Below are 9,435 nucleotides of genomic sequence, written 5' to 3'. Positions count from 1 at the left end.
ATAGAGAGGAAGGTGCCAGGGACAAGATCCCCTTCGAGGGAATTTTGAGTGATATGTACAATCCAAGTGCCATTCAAAGGCACGATCCTCCAGTTTCCCACTTTCTTCAGCCAGGCCTGCCCCTCCCATAAGGTTTCTATCATCTCCCACATCCCACTGAGTTAGCAGCCCATCAATGGATTAACCCACTGATGAGGTCAGAGTGCTTAGGCCTTCACTTCCCCAAAGTGCTACACAAGATCAGCCTTTAACACATGAGCTTTCTCCAGACATTTTAACAGGATGAATGTAATTTATGATATAGGCCTTCAGCAGCCTATATCTAATGGGAAGAGAAGTCCAAGGGAAGGATTTGACAGATAGACTTCAGTTGAGACTTCTTATAGGCCCTAGCCAGGTATCTTCTGTCCTGTAGGATCACTTGAAAAATCACCATGAAATGCAACAGGATGTACACGGAGCAAGAGAGGTGCCAGGTTTTCTATGTCCCAGCATCCAAAGTCATGGATCATCACTTCTACTCTATTCCATTCATAGCAACAAACTGGGAGGAGACAGGCTTAAGGTGTGAAAGGAGGATGAGGAATCCTAAGGGTTATTTATTTGCAGCATTCAGGGCAGTGAGCTTATCAGGCTGGTACTCTACCACTGAGCCATGCCTCCATCACTTTTTTCACCGGTTATTTTTAGCATAGGGTCCCACTTCTCCCCAGGACTGTGGAACATCTACTTTAGATTTTCTGTCATTGGAGGGATCACAGGTATACCCTGCCACAGCCAGCTTCCTACTGGGGAGATAATTCTTGGAGAGTTTTTTCCTTGGAACTCTGATCCTTTCCATCTTCGCCTCCCACATGGCTTTGAATGATAAGCATGTGCCATTGTGTTCTGATATGGGTTTAGAAGGAGTCTCAAAAACTTCTGCCCAAGCTAGACTTGAACTGTGATCCTCCTGTTCTCAGACTCACAAGTGAGCTCCTGGATTGTAGGGAGATTCTTGGAGAATGGTTACTGCAGTCACTAAGTTTGGAAGTATCTTGAAGCCATAAATAACTAACAAAGATATGGATGTCTCAGAAGGAATGCTTCAGCCCAGCATGGAAGACAGACTGCACTCTGGGTCTGTATGTTATAAAGGGATTAATGTTTATACAAGAGATTAAAAAAAAAGATCTCAAACTGAAGTACATCAAATATTTGGTCCTTTGTGTCAGTCAGCTTTTTTGTCATTAAGCACCTGAGATAATGAACTTACAAAGAGAACAGGTTTCTTCTGTCTTACAGCTTTGGAGGGGCCAGTCTTTGATTGGTTGGTCCTGCAGCAAGGCATGAGCAAGAGGCGGAGTGGAACCACATTCATCTCAAAAATAGGCTGGAAGTGAAACGAAGAGGAAAAGGAGTCAGGTGCCAGTGGCTCACACTTGTAATCCTAGCTACTCAGAATGATGAGATTTGAGGGTCACAGTTTGAAGCCGATGTAGGCAGGAAAATCTGTGAGACTCTTATCTCCAATGAATCACCAAAAAGCCAGAAATAGAGTTGTGGTTCAAGTGGTAGAGCGTCAGCCTTGAGTGAAAAAGCTAAGGAACAACACCCAGGCTGAATTCAAGCCTCAGTACTAGCACTAAAAAATACACAGACACATGCACACACACACACACATACACACACATGTACATGTATGTTTATGGATATATATATGGATATATGGATGCATATGGATATATCCATGTGTATATATGTATATGCATGTATCCATATGGATATATGTATCCATATATATTTGTATGTGTACATATGTGTATACATGTATATATGCATATAAACACATGGATATATATACTCACATTATCCATATATGACTATTTTACTTATAACATACATAACACCATTAAGACTGTGTGTGTGTGTGTGTGTGTGTGTGTGTGTGTGTGTGTGTGAGACCATTCATATCCTAAAGATTGTCCCACCTCATGGCTTTAGTGAAGATGATGAGCAGCAGGAATTCACTATTCTCCATGATGTTCTTTAGGATGGTTTAAATTCCTGCAAAACAACAACAAAATGAAAACAGCTGAGCACCCAGGGCTTGCACCTGTAATCCTGACTACTCAGGAAGTTGAGATCTGAGGAGCCTGATTCAAAGCCAAGCCTAGGCAGGAAAGTCCATAAGACTCATCTCCAATTAACTATCAGAAAACCAGAAGTGGCTCAAAGAGGTATAGAGCTAAGCCTTGAGTGAAAAAGCTCAGGGATAACATCCACAACCGACCCCACCCCCCAAGAAGAAAACAACAACAAACAACAAATGGGTATATGTCTTATGAAGAGGGTCAGTTTGCTGTCCTCTTTCTTTGCACAAACTGTGCACACCACACGACACTCTTGAAGCATAGAGTGATTCTCTGGATCTAGTGTCACCAGACCTCCCTGGTGGTGAACCCCAATAACCCCCTCTCTATTGTGGAAAGTCCACTTCCCTCTGACCATCATATCTGTAGCTTTGATTTCTCCTCTTCAAATCAGTCCAATTTGAGCACAGCTGCCTTGTCAAGGAAGCTTGTGTTTTGGCAGAAAATATATCATAGTGTGAGGACCATGGGATCTAGATTCAGACTAGATTGGAGTTTATATCCCAGCTCCTTCACTTCTAAGTTGTTGGACCCTAAGCAAGTCACTCGAGCTTTGGGAGTTTGGTCATCTGTAACACAGAAGTAGCAAAATAGCCTAAGCAAACAGGCTGTAATATGAAAGGTTAAACACAAAGCCTCTAGTAGTGGCTCTAGGTTCCGGATGCTTTGGCTTGCTAAAAGTGCTGAAAAATCCTATAGGCAAGAAGCCAAAATTTGCCCCAACTTAATTGGCAGTAGGTTTGTGCAGCAAAGCCCCACAAGGGATCCTGGTAAAGTGATTTGGGAAACACAGCTGTAAGAATTTCACTTTTATCTTTAGATCACTTGCGTACCTTCAAAACCACCACAATGAAACCCAGATGGCTTTGAGGGTCTGTAAAATCCTTTTGGGTTGGGACCTGTGTCTCTGGAGTTCACTGAGGCATGCCGAAACTCTAATGTGTTCAGGAACAGGGATGTCATTGGCGACAAGTTCTGCCCAAATGCTAAAAGTTCCTTTTCCCAGTCATGCGTGGTAGTAGGGATATGGAATAATGGTGCATCTAAGGGTGAGAAACTAATTTCAGACACCAAATAAAATGCATCTCTGCCTTTCACATGAGAGAATGAGCTCAGCTAGGAATGCTAGATTCCTTCTAGAGCATATGGAAGTGAGCAGATACCCAAACTCAGAACTGGCTGCTGATCTTTGGACTCTTGGTTTAGAACTAGGCATAGACTGGGTACCATTGGCTTATGCCAATCTGATCTAAAGATCACAGTTGAAAGCCAGCCCTGGCAGAAATGTCCATGAGGCTCTTAGCTCCAATTAACCAGCAAAAAGCCAGAAGTGGAGCTATAGCACAAATGATAGTGTGCCAGTTTTGAGGGAAAAATCCAAGTGAGGGTGCAAGTCCCTGAGTTCAAGTATTTGGTACAAAATAAAAATATTGCTTTTTCACCAAGATGGTGCCAAAAGCGAAGAAGGGAGTTTCTGCTCCTCCTAAAGCTGAAGCCAAGGAAAAGGCTTTGAAGTCCAAGAAGGCAGTGCTGAAAGGTGTCCACAGCCACAAAAAAAGATCCGCACTTCACCCACCTTCTGGGGGCCCAAGGCGCTGCGGCTCCGAAGACAGCCCGAATACCCTCGGAAGAGTGCTCCGAGGAGAACAAGCTTGACCACTATGCGATCATCAAGTTCATCCTGATCACTGAGTCAGCCATGAAGAAAACAGAAGACAACAACACACTGGTGTTCATTGTGGATGTTAAGGCCAACAAGCATCAGATCAAACAGGCTGTGAAGAAGCTCTATGACATTGAGGTGGCTAAGGTCAATACCCTGATCAGACCTGATGGAGAGAAGGCATATGTTCGACTGGCTCTTGCTTTAGATGTTGCCAATAAAATTGGAATCATCTAAACTGAATCCAGCTGGCACCCACCCAAAATAATATTCGTGTGTGTGTGTGTGTGTGTGTGTGTGTGTGTGTGTGTGTGTGTGTGTGTGGCGGGGGGTGGGTCATGAGGCTTGAACTCTAGGCCTGGACTCTGTCCCTCAGCTCTTCAGCTCACAGCCAGCACTCTACCACTTGAGCCACAGCGCCACTTCTGGTTTTCTGGTGGTTAATTGGACACCAGAGTCTCACGGACTTTCCTACCCAGGCTAGCTTTGCACTGCGATCCTCAGATCTCAGCCTCCTGAGTAGCTAGGATTACAGGTGCAAGGCACTGGTGCCTGAATAAAAAAATTTTTTTTTAATTACTAGACTTAGGGAGGACAAACTGGTGGCATCTGGGGAGTCCCTTATCTCTTGGGTCCTTCCCTGAGTTGGACTTTTGGAGGGACAGGATTGTGGTTGAGAGTCAAGGATTAATAGGCTTGAGTCCAGATGGTGAACAGCTGGGCTCAGGCACAAACCAGGGGTTGTTCCCTCTCTTCTCTCTGGTGATGATTCCAAGGATGAAAAGGCAGGAAAGGAACTTGTAACACACGGAAGGGAGAACAGAAAGAATTTGGAAGGGGACCAAGGGGCCCAGCTTGAGAAGAAGGGAAATGTTTTCTGCTCAGAGAGAACATTATTTATCAGAAATGAGTAGGGCCATGGTCCTACAGGGGAGACCGTGGGCTCTGGCTCAGATTTCTAGGCGGTTACAGATCAAACCCATTCCTGTTTCTAAGACAACCAGGGAACCAAATAGGTCCAACACAAATGGTGATAAGAGGTGACTGTGGCGGGCAGGGCCAACTCCGACAAATTGAGCTCAAAGATCAGAAGTTCTGAGGCCAATTCTAAATTTAGACTCCAATTTTTGAGAATGCCAGAATGAGCTCTGCTAACATGAAGTGTGGCAGAAGAATAGAAAATACAAATTGCCAACAGGGAGAATCATGGAGAGAGGGTGCTGGGAGTCACTTTGCAGCCAGAGACTAAAACTGAGATCAACCAGGCTGGCTCTTCTTCTTCTTCTTCTCTTTTTACCTTTGTGTCTTTTCAAACTAAGCACTTTGAAAGAGCTCATCATCACAGCTCTTCTTTCTCCCTTGCTACCTTTTCAAAATCACCTTTAACCCAGAAATACTCAAAGCAACTCAGGGTATCCGTGGAGGAAAATAGCAAGCCCTCATTTCCCTTTCACCCCCAGCCCCAATCTAACCCATATGGCTCAGGTCTGTGTTTTTCTTGGCTGGAAGAATATAGGTGACCCACCCCAATGGGGCACTTTCTGAGCTGAAGTCCTGTGATGGACTTAATGTACAATTTGGAATTAACACTGACACCATTCGGGAGCTATTGCTCATTGCACGGCACATGAGGGGACTAGAGACAAAGAGCCAGATTCTGGGGCTGGGAAGATGGCTCTGTGGTAGAGTGCTTGCCTTGCATGCCTGAGGCCCTGGGTTCGATTGCTCAGCACCACATAAGCAAAAAGAAAAAAGCCGGAGGTGGCGCTGTGGCTCAAGTGGTAGAGCACTAGCCTTGAGCTGAAGAGCTGAGGGACAGCACCCAGGCCTAGAGTTCAGGCCCCATGACCAGGCCCCCCCCCCACAAAAAAAGAGCCAGATTCCAACCTGGGTCTTACCTCAGCACCTTGAGCTCTTACCATCGATCTGTTTCTTCTACCTGTTCTGAAGAGATCCCAAAGAGCTAAACTTTCAGAGCCATAATGTCCAGAAAGATCCCCATTTAGCTAGATCTAAATCTGTGTTTAGATCAACCCCCCTTCCCTGTCCCCTGCTTGACCCACTTAGGCAATCTATGTCAAGCCTTGGTTACTCTGCAGAGCTCTTCCAGTTGTTTTCATCTATCTACCATACTTGGCTGGGGCTGAGAATGTGGCTTAGTGGTAGAGTGTTTGCCTAGCATGTATGAAGCCCTGGGTTTGATTCCGCAGTACACATAAACAGAAAAAGCAAGAAGTGGCTCTATGGCTCAAGTGGTAAAGTGCTAGCCTTGAGCAAAAGAAGATCAGGAACTGTGCCCAGGCCCTGAGTTCAAGGCCCAGGACTGGCACAAAAACAAAACCCAAAAAACTTGGCTAGATGTTTTCCCCATGGCTCTCTACTACCTGTGACCCAAATTCACATAGCTTAGCTTGTGACCAGGGTCACCATTTAGCTGCAGTTTACCACCTCCCCTTCTCCCCCTCCCACCTTTGGTAGTACTGCAGTTTGAACTCAGGGCCTCATGCTTGCTAGAAAGGTACTCTTCCACTTGAATCACATCTCCAACTATTTTACTTTAGTTGGTTTTGCAGATAGGGTCTCTTGCTTTTGCCTTGGCTTACTTGTTGAGATGATGTCTTGGTAACTTTTTGCCCAGACAGGCCTCCAAAATAATCCTAATCTTTGCCTGGCAAGTAATGAGGATTACAGGCATGAGCCACAATGCTCATCCCTTAACTTAAAATTTTTGCCTCATTTCTCTCCACCTACTATTCCCTGTAAGCTCTGTGTGTGTGTGTGTGTGTGTGTGTGTGTGTGTGTGTGTGTGTGTGTGTGCTGGTATTGGGGATTAAACTCAGGGCCTGAGCTCTGTTCTTTAGCTTTATCACTTAAGGACCACACTTTCACTTCCAGTTTTTTGGTGGTTAGTTGGAGATAAGAGCCTCATGGACTTTCCTGTCAGAGCTGGCTTTGAACCACAATCATCAGATCTCAACTTCCTGAGTGGTTAGGATTACAGGTGTGAGCCACTGGCATTGGGCCAGTGAACTATTTGCAAACAATGACCTGTTTATAAGACAAAAATAATCAATATTTGTTGAATCAATGAATGAGAAATGGGAATTTATCACTTCTACCAGCCTCCATGGCTCCTCAAAAGAGAAGCTGCAGATGGGTACTGGTGGCTCACTCCTGTAGTACTAGCTGCTTAGAAGCCTGAGATCTGAGAACTGTGGTTCAAAGTCACTCAGAGCAGATCTAACTGCTCACTTGTTGTGTATGTGTGTGTCCCTTTCATCTTTGTGCTTCAGGGCAGGAGAGACTCCAACACAGCATTCCTGAAGGAAGTCTCCCCATTTCCTGTGCTAAGAGCTTGTTGACCTCAAAGGCCATGAAAATACCGGGGATGATATCATATAAACCTGGGAAGGAACTGGTGACCCCGCAAATCCGTTCCCATGTTTGACAGATGCCTGAGGTTTGACCACTAGGTGAAAAATAGCTGATTCCTAAGCTATGATTCAATCCGGTTTTGTTTTCATCCCTGTAAAACGTGCAGTCTTAAGGAGGCAATAGAGTGTGGGCAGGATGCATCTAACTCAAAAGCTGTTTGTGTTAGAAGGGCCTTCACCAATGAGGGTGAGTATGACCAGAATAGTTTGTTTGCAGGTATGAAAACAGAACAAGGAAACCAGTGGAAATTGTTTTGAGGAGGAGGAAAGTGGAAAGGGAAGAGGAGATGGATGAGTACATTGTATACATGTATGGAAAGATCACAATGAAAACCACTTTGTACAACTAATGTACGCTAATAAAACATGTAAAGACTGCCTTCCCCAATCTTTAAAAAACTGTTACTATAAAGGTGATATACAGAGGGGTTACAGTTATATATGGCAGGTAATGAGTACTTTTCATTTTGGACAATATCACCCCTTCCTTTGCTTCTTTCATTTCTATGCCTCCCCCTTACCATTCCAAAGACAGATAAATGAACAAACAAGACAAAAATGAAAGAGGACAAAAACAGCAACAAAGAATAAAAACCTCTTGTTTCCATATCCTGGAGTTCATGTCAATAAATATTATTTAATATGATCAGAGACACATAGGCATTGTGCCTTTGTGATCCTCTCCTAAGAATATCCTCCTTTGGTCTCACTGTGTTTGAATGCCTTAAGTTTTATAATTTATTATGTTCCAGTGTGTATTAGATCTAGCTTCTGGATATAAGAGAAAACATACTTTGTGTGTGTCACTGAGCTTAGCTTACCTCACTTAATATGATTTGTTCTAGGTCCATCCATTTCCCTGAAAATGACATAATATTATTCTTTCTAATGTCTGTGTACAATTCCACTGTGTATAGGTACCACATTTTTTTTTTTTGGTCCAGTCGTGGGGCCTGAACTCTGGGCCTGGGCGCTGTCCCTCAGCATTTCAGCTCAAGGCTAGCGCTCTACCACTTGAGCCACAGCGCCACTTCCAGCTCTTTTCTTTTTGCTTATGTGGTGCTGAGGAATCGAACCCAGGGCCTCAAGCATGCAAGGCAAGTGCTCTACCACTGAGCCACCTTCCCAGTCCCCCACATTTTTTTTTGATCCATTGTAGGGCATCAGGTTGTTTCCATAAGTCTTTACCAATATTAAAACCAAGAACATGCAAAAATCAAATTGACTAGTGCTTGGCTAATCAAGATATAGTATGTGCTCATGGGGAAATGATGAGCCTCCCCTCCCCCATACGACTCATGATAATACTTAAAAATAAAACTAAATTTGTGGGCATGATTGGCCCATGCTTGTAATCCTAGCTACTCCAAGATCTGAGGATCACGGTTTAAAGTCAGCTGGGGTGGAAAGTCCATGAGACTCTTGTTTCCAACAAACCAGACAAAAAGCCAGAAGTGACTCAAATGGTAGTGCCCCAACCTTGTGGGGAAAAAAGCTAAGATCCTGAGTTCTAGCCCCAGTGTCAGCACAAAACAAACAAATAAATAGAAGATGCCAGCCAAACCTCTGAGTCATCGCTCTTGTGCAATGAGGTTTACAGAAACACCTGACTCGTAGGAGGCTGAGAAGATGAAATGACACCCTAGATTTAAAGTGTTTGGCATGGTGCCTGCCACATGGCCAGCAAGTATTCAACATGCTAGAAATTCTTCTTTTATTTTTTTGTGGAAGTGCTCAGGTTTGATGTGCTCAGGGCTTCCTGTTGGATAGGTGGGTACTTTATGGCGTGAGCCACATCTCCAGCCCTCTTTATTTCACCATTAAAAAAAAATAGGATCTCGGCAGGGCACTGGTGGCTCCCCCCTAGAATCCTAGCTACTCAGGAGGCTGAGATCTGAGGATCGTTGTTCAAAGCCAGCCCAGGCAGAAAAGTCCCATGAGACTCTTAGCTCCAATTAACCACCAGAAAACTGCAACTGGTATTGTGGCTCAAAGTGGTAGAGCGCTAGCCTTGAGCAGAAGGAGCTCAGGGACAGGACAGTGTGCAGGCCCTGAGTTCCATGACCACCAATCCAATCCAAAAATGCTGTCAGCCTAGACAGCAATTTTTTTTGGGGGGGTTGGTCCTGGGGTTTGAACTCTGGGCCTGGGCGCTGTCCCTCAGCTCTTCAGCTCACAGCCAGCACTCTACCACTTGAGCCACAGC

General features: G+C 44.6%; 1 pseudogene; it reads left to right on the top strand.

Moving 5' to 3' along the window:
• The first annotated feature begins 3,578 nt into the window (after positions 1-3,578).
• LOC105983426 lies at positions 3,579-4,032 on the top strand (annotated as a pseudogene).
• Positions 4,033-9,435: the final 5,403 nt, after the last annotated feature.

Source organism: Dipodomys ordii, unplaced genomic scaffold (genome assembly GCF_000151885.1).
Source record: "Dipodomys ordii isolate 6190 unplaced genomic scaffold, Dord_2.0 Scaffold19, whole genome shotgun sequence".
NCBI lineage: Eukaryota > Metazoa > Chordata > Mammalia > Rodentia > Heteromyidae > Dipodomys > Dipodomys ordii.
Note: the sequence above shows the minus strand (reverse complement) of the source record. Positions and strands in the feature narration are given on the sequence as shown.